General features: G+C 41.3%; 1 protein-coding gene across 5 annotated transcripts in view; it reads right to left on the minus strand.

Moving 5' to 3' along the window:
* The window catches only part of Ndst3 (N-deacetylase and N-sulfotransferase 3), a 163,460-nt gene extending 156,565 nt beyond the window's left edge, over nt 1-6,895 (minus strand). For all 5 annotated transcript variants that reach the window (XR_004119821.1, XM_031375364.1, XM_031375362.1 and 2 more), the window contains exon 1: nt 6,734-6,895. The gene's annotated coding sequence lies outside the window, so the exon portion shown is untranslated. The remainder of the gene's footprint in view (nt 1-6,733) is intronic.
* Between the last annotated feature and the right edge of the window lie 5,701 nt (nt 6,896-12,596).

Below are 12,596 nucleotides of genomic sequence, written 5' to 3' on the forward strand. Positions count from 1 at the left end.
AGCTCAACAGGTTGTACTGTGTCCATTCTAGGTGGCTCAATTTGTCTAAGACTCTTCCAGGTAGCTCAGCTCAGCTTTGTACTTTTTTTTTTCTAGGCAGTTTTCCTGGTCTCTGCTTCTTCCAAGGGGCTAGGCTTGTTTAAAAGAATTCTCTGAAGCTTGTCTTCTCTGAGAGTGACTCTCTGGAGTCTTTATTATTTACATACTCTTGAGGGGGGTCCTAGTGAATCTGGTCAATTTCAGGGGCTTCCTGAAACAGTTTAGTGTTGTTTACTTCCTGTCTCAAGGATCTTCTCTCCCCTTACAACGTCGTGCTTTTTCCCCTCCCCATAAGCATACACCCTTAAGAAGTTTCCCTTTAAAGCTCCAGTGTAAGGGATGCCAGGGTGCAAAGCTGGGAGTGGGTGGGTGGGTTGGGGAGCACCCTCATAGAAGCAGGGGAGATGGGATAGGAGGGGAGACCTGGAAAGGGAATAACATTTGAATTGTAAATAAAGAAAATATCCAACAAAAGGAGAAAGAGAGAGAGAGAGAGAGAGAGAGAGAGAGAGAGAGAGAGAGAGAGAGAGAGAGAGAGAGAGAGAGAGAGAGAGAGAGAGAGAGAGAGAAACATCCAGTATAGTACGAACCAATGGGGCTAGAGTTCTGATGGTCCCATAGATCATTATCTACTTTCTAGAAGAATAACTATGTCGGTTAATTGTTCGCAGTAAAGAATTCTGACCCCCGCCAAAAAAAAAGTGCCAAGTTGTTTCCCAGCAGCCTGAAACACTCTTCATCTCCAGGCTGTGACAGTCTTTTATCCAGTGTGTATAAATGAATCAATATCTTCCCAATTCCATTTCCCCAAATTCACTTTATTCAGGCACATCTCTCCTCAGCCATGAGACATTACATATGAAGCCATTATGTATGAAACCATTTCACATAGAACCTGGCACAGACGTTAACAATCCCCACTACCTTTCTTTGCTGTGGCGCTAAAGAAGAACTTGGGTTAGAGCTAGAGTTTTATCAGAGGCTGCTTAAAATGTACCAATTCAAATTCAAATTCCGGTGCATGGCCACAGGCCCTTCATGGCGGAGCATCATATTCTGACCTGTGTTACCCAATCAGATGGTGTGGCCATTCCAGTAAAGCGAATTTTCTGTTACTCTCCCAGAGATGATCTCCTGTCTTTGTGTCCTTTTATGTGATAGTACCTATGTCTACAACTTTTTTTCTCCATTTCATCTGCTGCATCTTAACTCTAAGTGTAAATGTCTTTGCTCATAGAAGTCAACTGTTAATCTGCAATGCCTCCCTGCTGAAAACATCTTCCCATTTCCCTGCACCTATTCTGTGGCACATCCTATGTTTTCTAGTCTTGTGATCTTCTGTGTAATGTTTCTCTATAGATGTAGAAGCATCTGTGAGGACTTGCATGGGTTTCCTTGTTCTCCATGCCTACAAAAACAGATCTTAATAGGAGAACATCCCACTGAATGCTTGTTCAGTGTGTGAAAGGGGGGCCATACTCAATTTTATAAATAGCAGCTCATTCACAAACTAGGACAAACTCAAGTTAAACCATCAATCACACTGGCCTCAAACAGTCAGGTCAATAATATAAACATTGAGCAGCAGTGACCATCTTGACCAGGGCCATAAATCAGGATGGACAGAATGTGACTCTCGCTGGCTCTTACTTGGATCCTATTTTCCACATTCTGAAATGCTGAGGGGTTTTAGTGTGGCTAGAGTCTCTTTGGATACATCTGTTTTTAAAAAAACGATTCCACCAAGAAAACATTAGCCATTATCTAATTATTTTTTATTAAGAAAAAGTAAAGGGGCAATTACTTTTGGAATCACAACCACAGGGAGGAATTGTATATATACAAACAATTTATAAGGCCATACAAAGGTCCTATCTGTAAGAAGAACCAGTTTACCAAGGTAAGCTCTTCTCTTTCCCATTGACACCCACCATCATCAACCCACTTGAAGTACATGGGAGTCTGAATATTCGTCTTTCTCAAATTCATTATATACGCGTGCTGAAAAAAAAATGCATTTGGAGCCCTCAACTATTTTCCTTGACTATGGTAAAAGTAATTTAGCAGTATTAAAAATTGACAAAGAACATTCTTTTCTCTGGGAAAGAATGTGTGAAATTGTGTCATGTTAATTGAACCCTGCTGTGGTAGGCACACAGGAAACTGATTGCTGCAAAGCATTACTGAGAACACACTCTGGAACGGGGACTTTAAAAATGGATGGGAGAAAAGCCGCAGTTGGGGTCATTAGCTTGGTATAGTAAATTAAAAAGAAAATGACTACTGTAATGTTACATCTTTGTATTTAGAAGTCATGAAGGGAAGATTGTAGTTAGTTCATTTCCTTCAGTGTTCTGTCATTTAGCAAGGCAGAGAAGAAAAATGTTGCTGTTCGCTGCCTGTTGTGTCTGCCTGTAAGGCTGAATTGCCAGAACGCCTGCCTATTATGTTGTAGGCTGAGCTAGAATATGTGTCTAATGGTACGCACAATTCAGCATTAAGACTTTAATCTGTTCATAACATCACTGAGAACCAGGGAGTGTTATCTGTGACTTTCCCACAAGATACGGTTTGCTCTATCACATAGTTGTCTGCATGATTGTGGGCTATGTTTTAGGAAGATTACAGAAGCCAGAAGGGGAAAGAGAGTCAATCTGCAGAGGAAAAGGGAGTTCAAAGTAGGAAACTGAAATCTAGAGAAGATGATAGGGGAGTCTGACCAGGGTGTAGGTGCTGGTCCTATGGCTCTAGCCTAGTCACAAGGAGATCATATTCATGTCTCCTTTTCTGTGGGCATCTTTTAGAATAAGTAATACCCAGAGTAGCAACTAAACTTGACTGTTCATCCTTCATTAAAGAGTGTGCTACATTTAGTTGTCCTGGGTACTGCTTTATGCCTGGCACAGAATTCATGCTCAGCAAATATCCTTCTGAATGATAACTTATAAACACCTTATTTCCTTTGCTAGGGTAGAATGGTATGAATGGCTGGAGAAGTACCCAGATTGTTTACACTATAGCAGGAGGCATATCAAACACGCATATTTGATGACAGATGTTGGCAGAATAGAGCAGTGGCTACTGCTGTGTGCAATTGAAGCCTGATTCTAACTGGATTCACTGATTCCACGAATCAGGGGTATGCTTGCATAGATAATCTCTTAGTGACTTAATTTCCCTATTTGACTTGGGAATAGTACCTAGGTGAAATGAGTTTAATGAAGTGTCTCAATAGTGATGGTATAAGATAAATGACCGTTGACTGTTATTTTAACTGCTGACAGCTCTAGAAAGTAATTCTCCAACAAGTTAAGTATTACTCTCTGATGGCTTTTCATGAGGATTTCTAAAGTTCTGGACAAATGACCAGGGAAGGGGAAGGGGCTCTGAGATCATCACAATGGTGACTAAAGCCCATCCTAGACCCAGCAAGGGCCTTCTGAGCACTTTGTCATGGCAGAGTCAGGCCTGGAATCCAAGCTGCTTAGACCTTTACATGTACTGCAATTAAACAAAAGGATTAAAACTTGGTACTTAAATGAACGCCATAATGGAAATAATTAATGGTTGTAGTTGAAGTCTATGATGTGGATGATTAAACTCTGGTTTAGCAACAGGTACACAATAGTGAGAGCACTCAGTGATTTAAGAAATGTAGGTGTGTTGTGGTGTGTGTGTGTGGTGTGTGTGTGTGTGTGTGTGTGTGTGTGTGGTGTGTGTGTGTTATGGGCATTAATCATAATAGGGCTGAACTTTTTCTAGTCATATAAATGAAACTGATCAAAATATTTAGAACAAGATTAAAATATAAACCAGGGTTGGAGAGATGGCTCAGTGGTTAAGAGAACTTGGTACTCTTGCAGAGGATCCAAGTTCAGTTCCCAGCACCCACATGGTGGCTCACAACCATCTGTAACTCCAGTTCCAGGTGATCTGATGCCCTCTTCTCACCTTCACAAGCACAATGGATGAACATGGTGCAAACACACACACGCAGCTAAAAATACTTATACAAATAAAGTAGAAATAAGCATTTTAAAAAGTATAAATTGTTCTCTATGACCAGGAGCTTTACTCAAATAGGCTTTATACTAAAAAAGGCAAAATCTATAGTTTAATTCTCTCCTACAACGATAAGAGGAACTTAAGTCACACAATAGTTTTTGAGTATGGTTCACATTAACGATCTTTATATCATAGCTGATATTCTTGTGGCCCATTAACACCCTTCATCTGCGACAGCATTCAGAGGCCCTGCCTGTCTGTGTTCTGCTTCTCTCTGGTAACCACATCCCGGGAAGAGGAAAGCACCATTGCTGTCCAAGTCGCTGAGCAGCTGGGAGTACTGTACCTCTCCTTAATTCTGTTTCTTTGTTCTCAGACAAAGTATACACAAACCATAAACATATATATTTAAGTCATTTCTTTTGTAAATAACCTTAGCAAATATACTCTTCAGTTCAGAACTTGGCCACCATCATCAAAGATGAGGTGAAATTTCATCTATGACAAAGGACTCTAAATCAAAAGAGACAATTATGATCTCTTTGTGGTTTTAAAGTTTTTGAGATGAAGCCAGTCATTGCAATTGCAGCCCCTGAGAGCTTCTCCACAGAGGGAGGGGCAGTTTCACAGGAAGGATGGTTTCTTAAGGAATCTCCCAGTTACAACAAAAAGTAAGTCTCTTATTTGCTGCTGGAACTTTCAGAAATAAGATTTTCTTTAAGAGGATGTATTCCAAGAGAAGATACACTACATTTGAACCACACTGAACGGTAACAGCATGCTCTGCAAAGAGATACAAATCCCACTCGAGCTCAAGCATGTTAGTAAGCTGATAAAGACTGTGAACTAAATTGCCAACTCAAGTGCTCAGTTTGCAAATAGCATTTACTTCTAGGAAGAGCTAAGCCTTCTGCTTTGCCATCAGTAGCCCAGAGGGGACAAAGACAGCCTTACAAAGTACAGATACAACGCTAAGCAGAGAAGGCGGCAAGAAGCCTCAGTCAGGGCAAGGCATGGCTATCCTCAGGAGAATCTTAAAATCAGCTCTTTCATATTTTTATTTGTATCTGAAACCTCCCCCAATACAAAACTGACAGGGAATTATGGCTGAAGAAAAAGAAATCTTTTCAGGTGAGCATTAGACTTTCCTGTCATCTTCTTCTCTCAGGAGCAGCGTTATTTATTCTTTATCATTTGATATTTTCCAAGGACGAGAAAAAAAGGAGTGGACCCGAGTTCCATCCCCGACTCCCTATTTTAACTCTAGCCTTAGCCTAACATCAGGACCTCATCTGTTTACGCTGTTTTCTTCAGTGCCCTTACAAACTACAGATGTTACTATATCCTAAAGTGTTTATAAAAAATACAAGCATTAAACATGCTTCAAGCTTATACAGTGCCCATATATTGGTAAAACTAGTTAGAAAGTGATCAGACTATGCTCCTGAGAATGTTATTTACTTTCCCCATTTGCTTCCTTAAAGCAGCAATATTAAATGGAAAAATATATCTATTTTCTTTTAATTTAAAGCTTCTTTATTCAATAGTTAGGCCAATTATTTAATTTATACTCAAGGTTTCCATAATACCATCTTAAATAATGGTTTAAGACACAAGTTGCAACAAATATGAAGCTCTGTTAAGCATTGCTACATGATAAACTGGTGATTAGATTTTAAATCTTTAACGTTATTTCCAAAATTCAAACCAGCCAAAAGACATACGGTTGATTAACCATGCTGGTACTGTACAACGAATTTGTTAGCATACATACATCTTAACCAACTCAGAGGCTCACCTCCTTAATTCTTGAATCTAAAGAAACTTTAAAATAACCCTTAAAAGAAGAAATACCTTTCTGGTTCATTTAATAAAATTAGGCATTTGTTCAGGACAGCGATTCTTGATGGGATAAAAACAAAGTTATCTCTTATTGAAAGCCACCCCTAACTCGGGGGGTTGATGAACTGTCAATACAAAGTATAAATAAACAGATGCACTTACCTGGAATTAAAGTTCAGAGAGTTGGAAAATATGGGGAAAGTTTTCCAATGGACAGACAAAATATCGAAAGAGGAGTCTATGCAGCCTTCTGCTGGGCTTTCTGCCTTTGTAAGTGGCAGTAAGGGCAGTGCTGGCCAGTACCCTCATGTTATGTAACATCATCTTATTAATATTAGCCATCAGACTGCTACCAAGCTGGCGAGGCACTAGAGGGCAAGAGTGGTACATGCAAGACCCATCTCCAAGGGACCAGCGCAGGGACCACTTCAGGGAAGACAGATGCTAACTAAGCTGACAAATACCAGATGTCTGAAAGCACCATCGAAACTTGCCCATGTTCCTCAAAGAATATTTTAAATGCTGATTTCCGACTAGCCCGAGTTAACAGGTTAATAAATACGCGTAAGCCAAGAACCACAACATGCAAAAAAAAAAAAAAAAAAAACTTTCAGGATTATATTTACAAACCCACAGAGACTCGGGGGTTTGTCTCTGCATTGTTTAAAATCAACGTATTTCAAACAGGAAAGGAGAAGCTGCATATAAATTCAACAAGAGTAGATCTCAAGACCCTTCGTTGCAGTCGCTAGAAACTTGGGATGGTCTCTCTGCCATCTCTGGAGTCCGCATTTCAAGTGGCCAGGGTTGGGTCAGGTGAGGACCTGCCCTCCATCCTAGTGATTACCTCGGGCTGTGGAGCGCCGGCATCCTGCCTCCTAGTCCTCGGCTTCTCTGCGCTCCCGCTGCGTAGCCACCGCTGCAGCCGCCTCCCCCAGCATCCGCTCCGGAGCCGAGTGGGCTGGGCGCGCGGGGCGGGAGGAGCTGGCAGGGAGAGTGGTCCAGGAGCTCAGGGCGGGGCGGGGCGGGGCGGGGCGAGGCGGGGCGGCGGGGCTCCTGCGCGCGCTCTTGGACCGGCGCTCGCTCCACGCGGGCGCGCAGTCTCCCCGGCTCTCGCTGCCCGCGCGCGCTCGCAGGAGCGGGAGGAGGCGCGAGCTGGGACCGGACCGCCCTGGGAGCTGCGGGAGGGAGTCAGGGAGGAGCCAAGCTGCACCACAGGTGCTGGTGCTCCGCGCTGGATAGGGCAGGTCACAGGTTTTCCTATGCTTGGTAGTTCTCGAGGGCCAAGGGCTCCTCCCTCCTGGAAGACCAGTTCAAGGCCAAAGGCAGATGAAATGGCATTTTAGATTCAAGGTGAGGGTGGGCCCAAATGGAAGGTGCCTTCCGATAGATACACTGTAGGCAGCACCAAGGCAGAGCAGTTTGAGTCAGGGACAGTCCAACGATTGTAACACGAATTAGGCATATCTGTGGACACAAAAATACTTAGAGGATCAGTCACCACCTCACGAGGCGCCATGTCCTCTTGCTTTAAGTGACATAGGTCACTGCCTAAAGGCCATGCAGGTGTTCTCTTGGTAGTTAGGATTAGAATGCGATCAAGCTTAGTCGTTCAGAGTCAAAAGATGACATTTCTGCATCTATTGGGGCCCTGTTTATGCAAGTGGACGGTCGTATTTTGGGCTCTGATCAGAGAGGTGCAGTTGGATTCTCATTGTCATGTGAGAACTGAAGACAGCACTACTGTTCAGCGAAGCAAACCTAGGTGTTGGAGGATCACTAGACCCACACGCGTACTGGTATACTCTGAACCCTGTTAATGAACCCACCTCCACGGGTTCTTATACACGAATCATAAATATACTTTTGGCTTAAGACAGCTCCGGCTGTATTTTCTAGCAACAAGAAGGGAAAGAGACAAACATGATAGAGATACCAAGCAAACACTTTGCATTGCTCAAGGATTTTAGGAAGATGTTTGGATGAATGCTGCGAGGCCGCACCATTCCGCAGACCACAGTGTCTTGAGCTAGCTGGAATTTGGTTTTCTTTTTCTTTTTCCTTTTTTTTCTTTCTTTCTTTCTTTCTTTTTTTTTTTTTTGGTGTGTTATTATTAGGAGCTGAGGATCAAACCCAGAATCCTGTAGTGGTCAAGGAAGCACTCTGCCATTGAGCCACACACATTGCTAACCTGTCTATCTCTCTCTCTTTCTCTCTCTCTCTCTCTCTTTTTCTTTTTCTTGCTATTTTTGAATCAAAATGATTGTATCTTTTTCTTACTCCATGTGTAAAGAGTGTAGAGAAGTGGGGGAAACAATCGCTCTTCTGGAGCTGCAGAATTTGGCTGGCAAAATTCCTTGGCTAGATGACAGATAGATCTACTCTCCTAATATTGATTGATTTATAGGTTGGTCGATTGATTGTTGGAGTCTCTCTTGGGAGTTCTGTGTCTACTAAGAATGGCGAGGAACACCACATTTGTTTCTAATATGCTTGCTCCAGAGAGCCTGACGTCTGTGCAGCCATCTAAAACTTCCAGATGGGAGAGGGCTCAAGAGTGAAGAGGCTTGCCACCAAGTCAGAGAACCTGAGTTCAATCTGAACAGCGCCACATGGTGGGAGGAGAGAACCATCTTTCCAAGATAACCAAGTTATCTTCTGACCTTCCCACCTGGGTGCACAATCTACCTCTTCAGTGGATACGCCAGAAGATAAGGAGGACACCAAGGAACCAAGGCTTTCTAGACACATCAGGGCTGGCGTGAGTATGAACTCATGGAGACTGGGGCAGCTTGCACAGGGTCTGCACCTGTCTATACCAGATGGAGACCCAGAGATGAGAGAAGTGGATGTAAACATTCTCATTCCTAACCCAGAAGCTATCTTCAGTTGGTGACCACTTGCAAATAAAAACTTCGTTTCCTCCAAGGGAGTCTCACTAAGGACCAATCTGAAGAGTAGGCCCCACATCCAGCAGTAGATGCCAATAGAAAACTCATCGACAGCATCTTTGACTCTTAATGTTAGGCTTTCAAAATGCTTTCCTTGCATACACATTATGGCTTCAGGTTTGGTGTGAGACTGTGTCTGCGCCTATATATGCTTCTTGTACTTTTACTTTGGCTCTTTTCCTTCTTTGATTATTTTGTACTATTCTGATTTGTTCTCTTTTGTTTTATCTTATTTTATTTTACTATTATTATTTGTTTAGACACCTATTAGTTTTCTAAAGAGAGGCAGAAAGGGTGTGGATCCAGATGGGAATGGGGATGGGGAGTAGGAACTAAGAGGAGTAGGGGGAAGGGAACCATAATCAGAACATATTGTATGAAAAAATTCACTTTTAATTAAAAAATAAATACAAGTAGAAAAGTATTGAACACCAATTAAGTGGCTCTGGGAATACACTAATATTGAATAAATAAACACAAAAAGCAGATAAAGTTTTCTGCCGTCCAGTTGCTTATAATGTGTTGCTACGGGGCAGGCAATACAAGACTTCAGTGGATGGACAAGACTCACAAATCCACGCACCTCGAATGGTCCATCATGTATTGTGCAACTTGGAAATGGCCTTCATCTTTCTTTTTCTATCTTCTCTAAATAAACCCAGAAGAACTCTGTGGTTCTTCTGTCAAGCCCACAGAGAACTTCTTCTGCAGAATACAGTAGTTAGACTGTTTTTTAAATTTTTTCTTGTTAGAAACAGAGGCACACTCAACTTCCTGGTTGCTTTGAAGAGCATGGCTGCTTTGTCTTAGTGCTGCTGCTCCCAGCCGACCATTGGCAAAAATAGATGGCTGCAAGTTACACTGCCTTCTCCCAAGATTAGTCCCGGTCTCATAGCTCCATTATAGAAGTTTACATCGGTGTGTATGTGCCGTAGCAGCTTGATTTGTTACCTGCATGTCCTTCCACTCCTGAGCTATTCACCTGGCAGGGAGATAAAGAGGGAACATACATGACTGACAACATTAACTCTCTCTTTTTTTTAATTTGATTTCCCTTATGCAGGGACCATGGGCCAGGGAATAATAATGTTCTCTCTCCTGGATAAATACTCTAGTGTCCTACACCGTTCACCATAGGCAACAAAGAACCTGTGCCTACCTGAGTCAGGGCTTCACGCTGGGGAAGCACCTCAAATTTATTCATCTCCAAATTAGCTTCTTCATATGTTTAATGTGATAAATGAGCCACATTAGTAGTGACCTCTGGGATATAGCCACTTTTCATAACTACCTTTGGTCTCTATATTTTGACTATTTATGTAAATATTGAGGACCTCAAAAGTAGAAGAGGACAAAACTCCAAGAAGTCCTGGCCAAGGTTATATGAAACATTTTGTTTATCAGAGTCCCATCCTAGGGAGAGAGGGAGAGAGGGAGAGAGGGAGAAAGAGGGAGAGAGAGAGGCCTATAAATTAAAGTACAGAAATGATTAAGAAGAAAAAAAAGAACAAAAGAATGTTGTTTTGTATATTGAAATAATTAATCCTCTATTTAGCCACTCTGACAGAAGGTGTCTGGTAGCACTAACTCATACTGATGTAGAGATTTAATAACATACCTTATATAAATTAAAATTACAACCCATGATGGGATCTTGTTCCTCCTCTAAATGCTTCTACATGGAGGGTACTGATTATAAGAGGATTTTGAGAAACTTATTTCAATTTGCAGAGTTCTCTCCAATTTTTCAATGTTTAAATTAAACTCATGCATTATTCTATTATGACAAGGTTAAAAATCAAATATATAGAGGACACATTATTTTTTTTATCTGAAACAGCTAATGAGTGTGTGTATTACAATCTTCTTTAAAATTATCAGCTAAGACTTGTAGTAATGACTCTGTTGATATGCATAAGATAATGGGATGAGGACCTAACAGAAAGTATGTTCTAGCTAGCAACTTCTACGGAAGCCTAAGGAGAAAGAGTCCAGCTTTCTTTATTGTCTCTAAAGGTAATTATTTGATAATAGACCCAAACCAAACATCTCAGCAAAGCGATTCACTGAGGATGTGAAAGGGTTTCGGGGTGTTACATAGCTACAGGTGGATAAACTGCCACCAGCTCTCAGCGTCTGTGTGGACAGCACCTTTAATAAATGAACAAGGCAGAGTAGGTTGTATTAAGGTTCTTTTAAAAATATAATTTTTAAATAAAATTACAACACTGTCCCTGTTCCTTGTTCATGTGTGCCCACCACTGCCCCTCACCTTGATGGCCTTTTTTGTTGTTGTTTTTGTTTGATTATTATTATTCCAAGCATTATTTGTACCAATATGCTTTGTCTGTTGTTGTTGTTGTTGTTGTATATATGATTTCAGGGCTTCTCATTTTGTATTGAGTAACCAACTAAAGGACTCATCCTTGGTTGATACTATGCTTCCCTCCCTCAGTCTGACCAACAGTGACGGTATCCATAAACAATAGCTTGTAGATGGGGAAATCTAATGGGGTTTGACTCCTCAGACAAAACCTACATGCAACCAAAGGTCTTGTTTTAAAGAAACAAGTTTATAGCTCAGTGCTAAGGTTGGGGATACGGCTCCATCCTTAGTGATATCATTTTCTCAGGGGAATTTGGTTCAGGACTCTGTTCTCTCTCCCTAGTGTTTCCTATTTGGATGGATGTGGGGGGCCAAGAACCTGCATTTCAGCGAAGGCTCAGGTACAGCCATCCACAAGTGAGGAAAAACAGACTTAGAGAATTTTGGGGGAAATAAAATGTTTTTATTTAATTTCTACATATTTTCAAGGATAGGCCTTTATGTCTATGTGAGCTACTTGGCTCACAAAGTTTTCAGATTATTCCTTAATCTCAATAAATATACAACAAACCTGGTGCTTTTCATTGGTTTCCATGTGATCAGTTAGGTAAAGCCTTTCTTTAAAGTAGTAAGATCTGGAAAACTGGCAAACAGGACCTCTGTTTTCACTTCCGAGGGATTCCTGCATCACAGGCTTGTTCTTTCTGTGACTTACACATTAAAGGTCATTTAATCCACCACAAAGAAAAAAAGAAATTGCTTAGTTCTATAGGTCATATTTTACCCTGTCCTTGAAGGAAATCACCTTATATTACTCTGCCTAGATTAAAAACAAACAAACAAACAAACAAAAAAACCAAAACACCTTTACTTAGCTAAACAAACCCCCTCTCCATATTACTTTTGTATAATTCCGTTTCAATTTGTAAATGTGTTGTCCGCAGAAATAGCTTTTCCCATGCAGGACTAATTTACAATTTTATGTCTGATCCTAAGCTGTGTCATTAGTTGTAAGCTTTTGGTGATGAACTTGGTGGCAGAAATGTCCCTATCCATAGGCAGGCCTAGCATAAAACTTTCAAATAAAATTTGCTGCACGTTAATGGGAAAATACAGGCAATCATCAGATTGTGGACCTTATTGTGTGAGTCTTCAAAGCCGTCTCTTAATATTCAGGCAGGACCAAACATCATTAAGGTGTTTCTTTCATGTAGCTTGCCACATTAAAACATCGTTTTATAGCTTGGCCTCGTGCCACGCACTACAGCAAGATACACTGTGGGAATAAAATGGATGATTTCTTTCTCATTTTGTCTGAAAACAGGTTTTGTAAAGACCACAGAACACATTCACTACCACCTCACTGTGACATTTCTCCATCATATCTGACCACTGGATTTCAAGAGATGGAAGAGAATAATGCATATTCAAGA

This window comes from Mastomys coucha, unplaced genomic scaffold (assembly GCF_008632895.1).
Source record: "Mastomys coucha isolate ucsf_1 unplaced genomic scaffold, UCSF_Mcou_1 pScaffold16, whole genome shotgun sequence".
Lineage (NCBI taxonomy): Eukaryota > Metazoa > Chordata > Mammalia > Rodentia > Muridae > Mastomys > Mastomys coucha.